This window comes from Thunnus maccoyii, chromosome 9 (genome assembly GCF_910596095.1).
Source record: "Thunnus maccoyii chromosome 9, fThuMac1.1, whole genome shotgun sequence".
Lineage (NCBI taxonomy): Eukaryota > Metazoa > Chordata > Actinopteri > Scombriformes > Scombridae > Thunnus > Thunnus maccoyii.
Genome location: NC_056541.1, coordinates 15,488,685 through 15,501,084, shown reverse-complemented (window position 1 = coordinate 15,501,084; position 12,400 = coordinate 15,488,685). Strand labels below are relative to the sequence as shown.

General features: G+C 39.1%; 1 protein-coding gene across 2 annotated transcripts in view; it reads right to left on the bottom strand.

Moving 5' to 3' along the window:
* Positions 1 to 12,400, bottom strand: part of pde4d (phosphodiesterase 4D, cAMP-specific) — a 148,898-nt gene that overhangs the window by 135,557 nt on the left and 941 nt on the right. The gene's annotated exons all lie outside the window — the stretch shown is intronic.

Here is a 12,400-nt window from a genome sequence, read left to right as displayed (position 1 = left end):
ATCCTCATGAGATCTCATCACTAATGAAATCACTAATGTAGCCATGGCGACTATTTCCCAAATGAGCAAGGTGACCTTCTGAGAATGCATTCAGGGAAAATGCAAGCCGATTATGATTCACCTCAAACAGGACGCATCTATTTCATACTTAATAAATCTAATTTAATGTACAATGGGCCATCAAGTGGTGCCATGCAAATTAACAGTACAAGTCAAAGCATGGATGGAATCATTAAAGGGAACCAATTGCCAACATTATCTCTAATGTGGGCTACAGATTTTCCAATAATCTTCTTATTACAGTGCCTCCTTTCTAGTAAGGTTGACCGATATGGACTAGTCTTCTATAAATGCTATTCAAGATGTGTAGTCAAGTGTCCAAGACTGTAGAAGTTGAAAGCTACAGTACTTGTGGTCTTTAGCCACTGCCCTCTGTGGGAGTGACATTTTCAGATGTTTATTGTATGACAAAATATCTATCTTCTTCAGAAAGTATGGGTCAGACTGAGGTAATGGTTGTCATAGCCACAGCCAGATGTCAAGTCATAGCCAAGATGTACTTTAAACGGGTATTCATACAAATGCCCAATATTACATTAACCAAAAAAAAATTAAGAATTGCAGGGAGACACAGTGACAGCAGCAGAAACATTTGCAGACAGTCAGTCTGTTTGCCACAACTGGGCTGAGAGAAGCACTTCTTATTTTGAACCAACAGTACAGCTAGACTTAATAGTAAAGATGGATCTGTACAACAGCAAAACTGATGGAATAGGCAATAAAGAGCAATCAATAGAACAAAAACACTATGCTGCAGACTTCTGAATGTGCTTGACAACAGGGGAGAAAAGCAAAACTGAAAAAAAAAAAACACCAATGCCATACCTGAACAAGGAGAGCAGTTGACAACTGTTTATTTAAAGGCAACAGTTATTTTCTTTGCTTTTGACTGCTTTAAGGGATAGATACGCCACCAAAAATCTGTCTTTTTTTGTATCAAATACTCACATGTGACTGAACATGTCATGTAAGGCACTTGCTCCAACAAAAACATTAGCATCATGATGTAACTCCAAAGAGTGCTACACCATCTGAAGAGATCTACTAATGGCTCTGTAATAGTAACCAATAACACCAGCCTCTCCATTCTTTCTCATGGGTGTCCTGTGAAATTCATCTCATTCTCATCTCATTCAATCAAATGGCCCTGTCAAATCCCAATGTGACGTGCTAATCAACTCACAAGTCACAGCCTTTAACTTCTACTCTAGCTAAAGTCTTTTCAATATCAAATACTCACATCATGTTGGCTCGTAAATAAGCTGTAAAAGTTAGTTAATATCTAGCTTGCCATGGTTGATTTGAATTCATGTCAGTTACAGTGGATTACAACAGATAAAGAGTGTCACAGTGTCAATAGAAACTTCTCAAATCACTCCCTCAGCACAATCCCCTTCTCCGTGTTTGACTTAATATCTTCCTAAACCTCAGTTTCGCCAAAATATGCTAAAATCTGGCTAAGTAGGCTACTTCCATTTGTAACCTGCAGTCAGTTATTGCTCATGAGCTTAAAGATGAATGGATTATTTCTGCTGTCAACCTTTCAAGCCCAAATGGGGGTGAGTACTTGGAATTAAATCATCACTTTTGGGTAGAATATCACATTAATTTTTACACGTTCAAAATAAAAACAGACTAACTAACTGACTGATTTCAATAACAAAAAAAAGAAATAAGGATATTTTAAGTTGATGTTTAGATTGTATGAAGCAACTTACATTTCTTTCTTCACATGGCAATTCTACAACAACACTGATGAACTATGAATTATGCATGCATGTCTTCACACGGGCTTTTTCTTTTTCATCATGTCTCAAGGAAACAGAAATGCAAATTACACATGACCTTGTGTTTCTGCATGGAAGTTTTACTCTATACCACAGAAATCCTGGCATAACTACTGGCAAGTCTTGGTATTCAATTATTTATTAATGCTGTGTCATCATAATCCCTTTTGAGTAATAAATGTTTTCCCTTTATTACAGTTTTGATCCCATTTACTTTATGACTTTAATACTAAAGCTGTGTTTTCCACAAGCGACTGCATGACATAAATTTTGTCATCTGCCCATATCCGCAATTTATGACCATGTGGATGGTGCAATAGGACAGTATGTGCCGACAAAAATTTGCAAACATGTCCCCGTATGCAGATACCCAAGGTAATATAAACAGAATCATGTGCACATCAGCCTCTCTTTTAATCTATATTAGTGCCTTTATGAGTGGCGCAAATAATAGCCTACTTAAACATCTAGCAGAAAACCAGCAATGAGTATCTATGTCCAAACTCAATATTGGGGAACTCACTATGAACCACAACATCCCAGGTTCAAGTCCAGCCAAGGACCTTTATTGCATGTCACTCCTCATCTCTCTCTTCCCTCATTTCCTGTCATCTCTTCACTTTCAAAATCTCTTATGACGGCATAAAAACACCCCAAACATAATAATAATAATTGTTGTAAAATTTATCAATATTAATGGGGTTTTTAGCTTTGGCTTGGTCTACCCACTCCAAAGAAAATTATCAGGATGTTAATCTTAACCTTGCTAAATTTTTGACATTCTTCACAATGAAAGTAATGTACCTCAGAGTGGCTGCCTACAGTTTTATATTAACCACCATGGTTTGAATTTGTTGGACTTGCAAACCAAACAAATGAGCTGAAAGCGGCTTAAATTCTGCACTGACCTGCAGTCAGGGGCATGCTTTCTCAGTGTGATCAGCAGTACAAGTCACCCATTCATATTACAGGATTTGATTCAATGTTAACGGAAAAATATACTATTTAATGCAGAAAGAAATCGTACTACTGTGGTAATATGTAAGGAAAACTACTCAGGGTATTCAGGGCTCATTTTAGCTCAACTTTAACACTGATGGAAAGCTAAAGGATTGTTTAAGTATTGGACGAGCATTCTACTGTAGGATTACTTTCATGTTTCATGACCAGAGCAGGCTTGGTTCATATGTATGTGTGGCAGGTCTTCAGATGAGAGCTGACAGATGTGGCAGGAGACATGTGGGCCTAAGAGGAAAATCATTCAGGACCAAGATGCTGAGGGAGGAAGAGGAATCGATAGATATAAACAGTATGTGTGAGAAGGATGGAAGGAAAAGATGACAACAGGGGAAAAACTATATGTCATGAGCCTATGTGCACAAACCAATATTGTTATTTATGAGTGTGCCTGTGTATGCAGTGAATCAAGAGATGGAGAAAATATAGGTCTCCAGAGAACACACTGATTGAAAGACAAAGAAAGGAAATTTTGCAAAGGGAAAAACCGACAATCAAAAGCTAAGCGAAATCAAGGACTATGTATAGGGTATTGAAGCATGGCATGACTGACAGATCCCACGACAGTTCCCTTCATTACAGTGCAGTATACGAAACCCTATTCATGTTCAAGGAGCCCTGCAACTTGCTGTCAGGTTGTTTATCAATCCATTTCTTCCAGCAGGTGGTACATAATGGCTGTCACCCTACTATTAATTGCAACCCAACAGCCCTGCTTCATCATGGCCATTAGGTGAAAACATGTTTTCATTGTGATGTCACTGGATGTGAGAGAATGTGTTGCTTCTCAATGTTTCCTTCTTAATCAGCATGCTACTGAAAAAAAGTAGGTCTGCATAAGACTGGTTTTTCCAATCTCACTCCTGCCTGCTCCCACAGATCAGCAATCCCACTACCAACCACTCCCAGAGAGAACCTGATCACTACCACTTGAAATTAGAGCCCGACCGATACTGGATTTTTGGGGTTGATGCCGATACCAATATTAGGCAGTAAGAAAATTCTGATATTGATATATAGGCCGATATTTTTACTCCTTTTATTTACTCATTTTTCAAAGAAATGTTAAAATGCATACTTGGCTATTTAGTAAGCCACTTCTCAAGGAGGTAAACAGAATATAAGAGCTTTATTACATAACTTGAAAAAGAAATAAAAAACAAACATGTTAAGCTTTCAGCAGTGGTGCATAAATGGGAATTACAGATTGTGTCTTTGTTTCTCTGACAATTTGTCATTTCCCAACAATGCAAACCACAAGCTAGAACGTCAGACAGGAGATAACGTTAATGACAAATGATAAAGTCACTGTTTACAAATCTGACTGGATAAGAGAAGGAAACTGCTAATGTTACTGTTGATTTAACAACAAATTAAACAGAAACTGAACTTTGGCATATTCATGCAGTACATGCATGGTTATAACCTCATAATCAAAAATTTCATCCAGTGCTCATCCCATATTGTTGCTCCCACCATCCATGCAGTCCATGCTGACACTTGACCTCAGCTTTCTGACCTAAGATTTCAAAATATAAATAGCCGACAAAAAAAAGCTGAGAAAAAAAAACGCTTTTTGAAGTTTGGTTCTGATAATATCTGAGGCTAAAACTAGTCCATTCAGTCGCTGAATACAGATTTACAACGGTTTGTTTAAAAGACTGAGTGATGAATTTGTGAGTTATGAAAACGGGTCACAGTCATGCTGGGTACCCACTCCACTTTACTGCGTTGTCGGCAGAATGTATTGTATCATTGCTTCCTTATAGCATACATATGTCACCCCCTCATTGGGAAAGGTCAAAAGTACCATCATTGGCAACATCTCCGATGGGATAATTTCCTTTAGAGCAAATAAACCTTCACCATTGTCTGCATTGCATTTGTATTGTGTTCATGTTGCATCTGTGCTGCATTTGTGTTATTGCTATTAAAAACTATGTTTTTTATGATTAAAAATGTCATTTAGGCACATTTTTCAAGTTGAGGTTATTTGTCTCAATTCAGATCTATGTTCAAAAGACAAAACAAGCAACAACACAAAAATGCCCTTGGCCTACTCATATACTATATAGCAGAGACAGTGACAGAGAGAGTTTTACTTTGCAATCAGCTTTCAAGTGGCACAAATATTTAATTAATTCTTTGGAGCAGGTGTGGTGTTGTCCATGTGCCTTTTTAAAGTGTAATACAAGTAATTTCTGTTTTCATAGTTCTCTCCACAGCTTTGATACACGTATCCTGACAGAAATCATCAATAATTCATAATACTCTACAGTCTCTCTCAAAGGTATCAGCAGAACCTAGACCAGCCAGTCGCTAGCCCAGCTAGAGTCTTTATCATCCTGTTGAGAGTAATATGATCAGTACAACCCAGCCAGCCAAGAACTCAGGGAATCACCCAGCATCAAGCAGACAGGCTAGAGAGGCTTTGGCTTGTAGCCCTTTATAAGGCTGGTCCTTCAAAAATGGTTTTCATGCATTTTATTAGCCTAGCAGATGACCAGTGAAGAAAAGGGAGCCAGGCAAGGGCTGTGAAAAACAAATGCCTTTTCCTTGTGGTGAGGATTGGATGACAAATCCTCTCTGTTTCACGTACACTGTTGGAGCTCTGTTTCTATTTGAGATATCACAAATTCAGCACAACTCCTCTCTGTTTTGATACAATAATATTTTCCTACAGCCAGTCACACACACTGGCTGGTAGTTCCTGCTGGACATTGTCCAATTTTAACATTGAACAAATATGTTCCCTAAGTAGGTTCCCACTCAACCTGTCTAACAGGAGTTCTGTACCGCAACGCCTGTTAATCAAATATTAATTTTCCCAGATGTTAATTTCAAAGTACTTGCTTTGGTAGAGGTGTGCAATTCCACTTTCCTACAAAATTGTATTTTGTGGTAGTTTTATGCAGTTTTGGCGGGGCATAGCAATTATGTAATGATCACAGAAAACTGTCCTATCTAAAGCTCAAAACAATGAAAGCAACTCCTGCAACCAACTTTGTTTTGTCGTAACACAAAAATTGCTGGCAATCAATTAAACATAGTTGTGTTGTCACATCATGCTCCACAAAAGAGCAGCAAAGGCTACCAGATGGTTTCTGCATTTAGGGGTGTGCAATATGACGATATTAGATCATGAATGATTAAAATGTCTCCATGATTTGCCTGTACAGAGAGATTGGTAGTGTCGTGCTACAGTGCACATTGTATCAGTTCAGCTCTGTGATGGAGTGCAGTCTGCTAGCAGGGGGCTCCGATTGGAGGATCTCCAATCTGTTGGAGAAAATGACCTCTAGTGACAAGGATCTTGGGTAAAAACAAGCTAACAGCAGAGTAAACTATCTGCACGGTTCACATCAGGAGCCCAAACTTTGTTTTTAAAGATAAACGCTGAGCATTGTCATGTCGCCTGCTCACCAGTTAGCTCATTGATTTGATGCTTGGTAGCGTGTTTGTGAAATATACAGCAGTTTTAATGTCCTGCTAGTAAGCTCACCTGCTGAACATCATGTTAAACTGACAACTGGGCTGCAGGTAAATGCCACCGTTTAGCAGTTAGCTCGCATGCTAACTAGTAGCACTAACCTCTGTCATGCCACAAGCTAGCATGATGCCAGCTCAGGTGTATTGTGTTAGTGCCTTTTTTTAACAGTGCACATCCTGCTAGTTATCAGAAACGATAAACTAACACTTGAACACAACCTCAACTGTTTGCTTTTCAGCTGTGAAAAGTTTGGCTGTACTGTTAGTTTGGTTTCCCACCGCAATATCCATTTTAAACAAGGCCAAATAGACTGTCACTACTTTTTAATGCAGCTTTGCACACTTGCTCTTTATTTATGGAATTGTTTGTGTTTTAATGTAATTTTATGTGAGTCTTTCATGGATGTATGTTTTTATGCAGTGTTTGAACCCTTAACCTAAGCCAAATTTCTATCATTATGTGATAGACAGTAAAGTTTTTTGAACTTTGAATCTTGAGTACTGTCAGTAACTTTCAAAATAGTCTTAAAAACCAACATGAAGAAGAATCGTGATAAGATCGTGGATCATGATCCTGCCTTAAAAAATATGATACATAATCAATATATTTTTGCTATATCGTCCACCCCATCTGCATTTGTATGTTCAAGTGTGCCAGGTTGTAAAATACACAGAGCTCCATACAGCACCTACTGCACTGTATGCACTACAGTGCCAGTACCAAAGCACAGCAATCATCACCACACAAGTAACCAACATATTTAAAATATTAAAACCCTGAAAATTAAGGATAATCACTAAAAGTCCACTAAATACTCCAACTAGATGATGACATCTGTGTGTAGTGCTAGACTATAGGGAATTAATGACAACAAGGACAGTCCTGTTTATAGACCCTGTTATCCTTCATAGTTTATAAATAAGTCCCACAGAAATAGGATGACATGCTCCTTTAACCCAGGAATCACATGAATGCATTGATTTCCTGGAAATTCAACACAAAACAACAGAGAAGTGTGTCTGAGGTCAGTGCGCAAGAGGTTAGGTAACTGTTCAACTGAATTACAGTTTAAGGATGTCACTTCATAATTGTCTTACAGACAAGGCTCACAGACAGACTGACAGACAGATATCGTAAATACTATAGACCTGCTAATGGATTCAGAGTGGCTGTCAAATGGCAAGTACTTTTATAGTTCCCTGTGAGTGTTTTTGGTTATATTCTACCCGCTTACCGAATGGAATACGACCACATTTCACATAATTTTATGCATGCATGTGAATGCCTGGGAGGACTATTCTATATGCATAAAGTGGTCTTTGATAGATTGCTGTCTCCGCATGTAGCTGAGGTAGGAAAAGATATTATCCTTTTTTTGCATAGAAATACGATATCTGTAGCTGTATTATAAGACAATAAAGTTCCTCAATCGAATTGAAGACATGTCTTAACCCACCTCATTACTTATATTTACTGCATAGCTATTACCATGATATTTTCTAAAGTATCAGGACAGCTATGACTAGAATCAGACCTGATATACAATCATCTGCAAATCTAACAGATCCTGTATGATTAGTGACCTTTTGATTTCTCTTAAGTAGCTGTTGCTTTACTCCATATGTGACTGACTAAAATTGACTTCCCATCTAATATGTCTGCATCAGTAACTTCCTAATGCACGTGCTCAACTTTCAAAGCCCAGTTAAATCACAGAGCTCATCTGAGGAACATACTCAATACACCATCCATCTCTGAATGAACAGGTCAATAAGACCTAGACACGGGGCTGGCATTCACTCAATTATCAGTTCTGCCTGCCTTTCACTCTGCGACACTAAACGCAGGAGAAAATCTTCACTTCATGGCCCAATTCATTATCCAAGCTACATATTGTTTGATGCTGATCTGTGCTAATGGAAAATTTAGTACCATATCCGCAATGTGTTCATTAGCACGTTCCAGACATCTCTCATGCCTGGGAGTACAGCCATACAGTAGATGTGTAATGTGCCAGTAATGTAACAGTCTATGCAATATGACTGTGATTATGGTCGTGACTAGGTTTATATATAGCCTTGTACCTAATAGCAGTTCCTGCCTCGCTCACTAACACCCTTGGGATCTAATGACATAGCCAGGGGGTTACGCTTCATACTGGCTAAAAATCTCACTCTGGCAATGGCAGTCACAGTAGGAGGAAGAGGGCTGGCCGGAGAAAAATCAACGACCGTTAAATACAATGTAGAGTGAGAGGGCAAGGGTACGATTTTCAATCTGCTGCTGCTGAGGGAACAAAATGTCCAGATGGAGCACCTTCCATCTCCTCTCTCACTTTAGATGTTTCATCTTTTTTTGTTTTGACATTTCCTTTTTCACCCGCTGAATCGCCAATCTTGATTGCAATTGGACAGAAAGAAGAGAAATCATGATCTTCCTCTTCACTGACATCTCCACAGATAAAGAAACCCTGCAACATCCCCATGGCAGGGACAAGCAAGCAGCAGGAGAGAAACGGGAGAAATGCCATCTTCTCATCAAAGGGTGCTCCAGATTCTTCCTGAGGTCTCTCGGAAGCCTTGAGCAGCATCCAGGCACAGCCTAGATTGTGACACATTTGGGTGATGTGTTTTACCTTGGGGCTGCTGGACCTTGTGCCAAACCAGCCGCTCAGGCACACACAGCAATATCCAAAGGAAAAGGGTCGCTGTCTCTCCACAGACATCTAAAGGAAAGGGTTGCTGTCTCTCCACATATACGTGAGATTGATATCAACTGCATCACATGTTGAGCAAGTGGCTGGCTCTTCTTATTAATTTCCTACAGGGACAATGCCTCAGACGTTGTTTATGTCTGTCTGTTATAATCAGGAAATGTGTCTTGTTTATCTGACTTGCAGGAAGAACTTGATTGCTGAGGTTTTCATGTGAAGATATGTGGCCTACAGCTGCCTCGTTAATTGGAAAAGTAAATCAAATGCATGACTCAAATGTAAACAACACGTGCATCACGCACCAGTTATGTATAGGCAGGAGTATCTGGGAAGCCTGACTATATATGCTAAAAAGGTTTTGAGCATGGAGGTGGAGTTAGTTGTCTTTCTTGTCAGGCAGCCATGGCTTAGCTGCATGTTCGCAAAGGATGTCAAAAGGCTTTCAAATGTAACGCTGCAAGTAAATGCCAGGATGCCATACTCACTGATGATACAATCAATAAGGCAATATACCAAGAAATGTTGTTTTTATGAAACAGTGGATCAAGGATTTTACATATTTGCCATTTTTGCATTAATGTGGTATTCTTAGTTTTCAATTAAACGTAATTTACACAGAATGAATAGACCTGTATGACTGCGATGCAGAGGTGGATCCATCCTTTACTACACACATTTTAACTGCAGCTGTTCTGCTTTCGCGCAACAGCTGCTGTTCTGATTATCCTGCAATATGTTGTGCATCAGATAATCACCCGCATTGTTATTGTTGGCAATTTGTCAGGATATTATTGTATACTGTATAAGGATGGGAAATGATAAGATTTTATTGATACCAATGCCATTATCTATTGTGCTTATCGGTCCAATTCTTTATCAATTCCATTTTCGATTCCTGATCAATTTTCTGTGTGCAAAAAAGTAGGCCTATACAGGCTTTCAGCGTCAGGGCAACTGTTTTATTATCTCTGAGTCTGAAAACAGCGTAGAAACAGAGTAGAATAAAGGCATGCATGCTGCAGCAGGGAGGAGGAATTGTTTGGAGATCAACCTCAAGTTCCCTCAGTATTACTGTACAGTGTGGTGAGCATGTGGCCCATCAGCTAACCAATTAGCACCGGTTGGTAACAGCTGATGGTCCATTGTATGTTAGTTAGCTGTGTTAGCCCTGTTAGCTCCAGCAGCAGACCGACAGAACAGCAGCTCTCCCTTTTATTTGCTGTCTCGGTCCTATCACCATGACTCCTCCTTGTTGCAAGTTTCCAATAGCATAGACACATGAGTTTGATGTCATTCTTTTGCAACGCAAAACTGTTATAAAAAAAAAAAAAAAAAAAGTAATCAATATGCTCTGAGGCACACAATTCTGATGGATCGGACAATTTGGAGCCGGTTCTCAACTGGAACTGGTTCACAATTCCCATCCCTAATAATGTATTATGATTCCTACCTCTAATTTAAGGTGTGTTCATTTACTGTGCTTGTGAGTCACAGTGGGAGAAGAAAATGAAATAAGGATTACTGAAATATGCAACCCAAAGAACACACATATAAACATAACATATCTAAAAGCACTATTGACCAACTGCCAACAATGGTGTGCTGGGCTGTACTATACAAGGAGCCAAATTTGATTTAGCCTGGTGTTAGTGTTCCTGTATCTGTGCTGGAGTGTAATGTGCGTCTTACGTAATTCGCCTCCTGTGTGAAATTTGATTTGTTTGGGTTAATCTACATGTCATTAACCTCCTGTAGTGTATGAGAAAAGTCCTTCAATGATCTTCAATTCTACAAAGTTGAACTGCACACCTCCTGTTATATCTCACTTTGCTAGAATAAAGTATGACTTTAATGCAATATTGTTACATCACATGGGTGTTTTAGTCCAGCACACCACTTTGCAATGTCACTTCCATCTGTGCTCTCATCTCTGTCTCGCCCTCCCTCCCTCCCTCCCTCTCTCCCTGGCTTCTCCTCCATGTGACTGTTCTGCCACTATGACAGGGACCATTCGGTCTGTCGGCCAGACAAGCCAGTATGCTTCCTATACTTGACTGGTGACTGGACCTGCAGGCAAGTATCACTCATATCTAAAACTAATTTTTTTAAAGGAGGAAGAAAGAAAGGAAACAGCAAGCAGTTTGACAGAAATGTGCATCTGCAACAGTCACTTAAGCCATGGAGCTGAAGTGACCTTCTCAGATTTCATTTCAGTTGGTCTTTTTTTCTCTCTCTCCTTCCCAGAACAAGTGAGTAATTAGAGCAGAAACATTTCCCCTCACACCCGGGCCGTCTGAGTGCAGAGCTGCTTTTGTGTCTGCCTGTACGCAAGCAGGCTTCACCGAAAAACTGTTGTGCCTGCAAAACACATTTTACAATAGCTGCTCTGGTTAAATGCTTATGTGTAAGGAACATCTGGGGACCATAACACTTGTCATACATGCGCTAAGATGATCCATGCTGTCATGTGCAGTGAGTCAGATTATTGTGAGTGTCATTTCAGAGAATGTGGTCATCATGTATTAGTGATGATGCAAAGTCTCCCTACTGTATCTCTTTCTCTCTCACACAGAGAACAGAGTGTAATTTCACTTATGAACATAAGCGCTAGAATACCCAGAGATCTTAAAGATATGTGGTAAGATCACAACATCTTACAGATACAAGGAGGAAGTCTGTATGTGATGTTTTCAGGGCAAAGTACAAATTAATATTTCCTGTGACTTGCCTTTTGTTAACGCCTACCTTTTATTTACATCTGTCTCGTTTGTCACCTCGCACTACATCTCTAACTGCTCAGTGATTTATCCTTACTATGAGCATAAACATAAAAGATAACTGTGTATCACTCACTCTCCTTTAGATTTGTCCTCGTTTTTTTTTTCTTTTTTGAGTAATTAACCCATATTCTTATCAAGCTGACACATCTTTCTGACCTGTATTAAATAGCCTACTGTAAGCTGATTTATTGTAATAAATATTAAACACATCTAAGTTATGGGATAGGATGTTTTTAAGTGTGTGATAAGGGACATAAATATATTATTAATAATATATTTTTTTTCTCTTTTTGCCTATTAGCTATTGAATGACGTGTATATAGTTTATCCGTCCTTTCTTTACCATTAGAGCAGTGTGCATATATGTATATATATATAAAATGAATGCTTTCGACAGTGTGATAGAAAAAGTGATGTAAAACAAATGTCGAGCACAGGCTAAGCCCAAAATGTAGTATAACCTCTTCAAAGTTAGGACTAAATACGAGCCAAAACACTTCTCCGCTCAGTCACACACACAACGCCCATCTTCATCGAGGGAAATTAAAAAGAG